The following is a 3,038-nucleotide window of genomic DNA, read 5'->3' on the forward strand; positions in this document are numbered from 1 at the left end:
TCTAACCAACCGGAGATTGCTGGCAGCACATGCTTTGTATCCCTGGCAACCCAGTTCCCTGAGCACCAGAAGATCCTAATTAGTCTGTATCCTATACAATGATACAAAGCCAATGGTCATATACTGGGAAGTCATAGTAATGTCAGATTGACATAAGCATTTCTACAAATTCTCTCTCAACTCCTCCTCTTCATCCTCCTCCTCCTCCTCCTCTTCCTTGTTTTAGGGTCCAAAAGGTGGCTAATTTAGTATAATTTCTCCTTTTCTAGTATATGCACAGAAAGCCTGTATGGTTAAGTCAACAAGTACATGTATGTTTGTTTATATACACAGAGACACACAGCCTCATTTCCTACTAAGCAAGGCCGTGCTCGAAGAAGCAGCTGACAGGTAAGGGAGCTTGAAGGCTGTGTGTGCTTTTGTTCATTGGTTTATTTCTCCAAAAACAATATTCTGGGTACCTATGATGGCTATGATGCCTGCTAACATGTGTCCCTCAGACATCTTCTCCAAACCAGCAAGGCGGGCAAACCCAAGAGCCTTGAACTTACACTGATAAGAGTGGCTGCTTGCTATCAGACACCAAGTATACCCCAACTCTCCCTTAGGAGCTTCAGTCATAGTATACGTGGTTCCTGGAGGAACTTGGTAGCCCTCAGTATACAGCTTAAAGTGATGGATTGGTGACTTCATGAAAGTCTTCATCTCCGCTTGCTAAGGTAAGAACACTTTGGCATAATCAACCTTGATCTCCCCCAGAGGCATCTTGTTCAGACACTGTTCAATGATTTGAAGGGACTGGCACATCTTCTCCTTGTGACAGAGATACTTATTATAGCAGGCCCCTTGAGACCAACAGGAACAGGAATCAAACTTGACCTGGCTGTAAACATCATAGGGCTGGGTCTTCTGCAAGACCCACTAGATGCCTGAGCCTTGGAGTATCACCTCACTGAATCCATAGTTAAGTGCGTCTTCTGCTGATACATCTCCAATGTCAACTGTCCTATTTTGCCAGATTCTATTGTTGGTCAGCATCTCTTCCACCTCATCAATTCAAAGAGAGAAGTTCTTGGAAAATTCATAAAAGTTATCCATAAGCCTAAAATATAGGTCCTGGTATACTCCTCCTTGTCGGATACAAGCAGTATGCATTCGGGCTCCAGACACCCACTCATAGACCTTGAACATATTCTCTTTTCCTCAACCATCCAAAAGAATGGAGTCATGGCACCAATGTCCATGTGTGATGACAGCTAGGATATGGTTTAAAATCGGTGTGGTCTCTCCAAAGAGCACTTGGATCCACTGTGCCTGGGGAGGAGGTTGGATGTTTAGCAACTTTTCCACAGCTAGTGAATAGGCCTGTTTATCGTGGACACCTAGTCGAACCTGTCGAAGTATAGTAGGTCCTGCAAATAAATCTTGAACTCAATGAGCTTCTCGGTGCCTCGGTGTAGGAACCCTATGTGAGGGTCAACCTCTGTACCATCTCTCCACTCAATTCCAACACTAGTCTCAGGACTCCGTAGGCTCATCAATGCTGGGGCCCAAAGTTCAGAGTCACATCGGTCACCACTTTTTCCTTCAAATTGTCCGCATCATTGCAAGGAGGAGGGTTCCAGTGGGCTGTTTTCTTGGGAGGGGTACATGGCAGCTCCAGAAAACTGCTCTGTCCATTTCCCAGCTGGCTGCCATTGCTGAGCACTCTGGTGGGCTGACTTGACAGGTGAGTCCCAGACCTGGGGCAGCAGCACCAGGACCCTGACAGAAGCAGCACAGAGCCCTCAGGACTGACATTTTTATGGGGCTATAGACCAGAGAACGAACCCTCTCTCAGCTTCTAAACCATCAGTTTACAGTGTAGCTCAGGACGCCCAGATCCATGCTGCTTTAGGTTGTGAGCTCAGACTTACAACAACGGGGAGCATGGGTAGGGAAGGGTAGTTGTTGCTTGACTTCTCAACCTCCTAAGCTTTATCATGTGTGGAATTAGGACAAGAGCAGCCCCTCCTTTGTGGGGTTGGGACAAAGTCGAAATGACTCTGAGCTTCTGCTGTGACAGATACTTTACTTAAAATTTAATTTGTTTAAAAATGTTTATTAACTTACAAAAAGGGATCATTACCATGTTTCTCAAACACACTTTGTTTTTATTCATTCTCTTTCTCCCACTCCTTGCCTTCCTCTCTCTCCCGAATGCCCATTCACTGCCAATGTCCTACTTCAAGGTCACGTGTGACCTTTTGTCCTCTATGCTTCCACCCTCTGCTTATCAACATCTCTTGCTCTCATGCTCTTCTATCTAGAGTATAACAGATGCCTGCTTTTTTAGATGAAGAAAATATAATGAACTAAACTCCCCGTTGTCATGGAACTTCAATTTTGGTGAGATAATCTACATTAAAAAGGTAGCTGGATGCCTAGTTGCCACAGTTACCGGCTGTATGTTATTTGGCGAATCACCTCACTCTACAGAGAGTCACAAAATTGGAGCAAAAATAACATCTCCAAGTATTATTTTAAAGATCCAGTTAGATCAAGGAGAAGGTCTTTTTGTTAGTATACTCAAGGTTACTTGCAAAAAAAGTATTTCTGTATCTTGAGGCTATAGCATCTGTTCCAGATATTAGGAAGGTCAAGGTTATAGGTAACTTCTTCCCTTGAGGATAGCAGAGGGCATAAAAGCTGAGGACCCAGGTATCTCAGGAGCTACGTGGGAAATCAATATCTAATGCCAACTGAACAGATTGAGGAGCACGTGGAAGAAGAGAAAGACAATGGCTATAGGCCACTGGTTCTCAAGCCGTGGGTTGAGAGCCCTTTGACAAGCCTCTATCTCCAAAAATATTTACATTATAATTCATAACAGTAACAAAATTAAAGTTTTATAAAGTAGCGATGAGATGATTTTATGGTTGATGCTCACCACAACACGAAGAACTATATTGAAGAGTTGCAGCATTAAGAAGATTGAGAACCGCTCTTGTAGACTAACACTAGGCAGCTACAAACAAGAGCAAGCAGACGGTGTGGGC

At 44.0% G+C, this 3,038-nt stretch overlaps 1 pseudogene; it reads right to left on the reverse strand.

Annotated features, from left to right (window-relative positions):
* Positions 1 to 423: 423 nt before the first annotated feature.
* Positions 424 to 1,800, reverse strand: Ndufs2-ps1 (NADH:ubiquinone oxidoreductase core subunit S2, pseudogene 1; annotated as a pseudogene).
* Between the last annotated feature and the right edge of the window lie 1,238 nt (positions 1,801 to 3,038).

Source organism: Rattus norvegicus, chromosome 5 (assembly GCF_021556685.1).
Source record: "Rattus norvegicus strain SHRSP/BbbUtx chromosome 5, alternate assembly SHRSP_T2T, whole genome shotgun sequence".
NCBI classification, from domain to species: domain Eukaryota; kingdom Metazoa; phylum Chordata; class Mammalia; order Rodentia; family Muridae; genus Rattus; species Rattus norvegicus.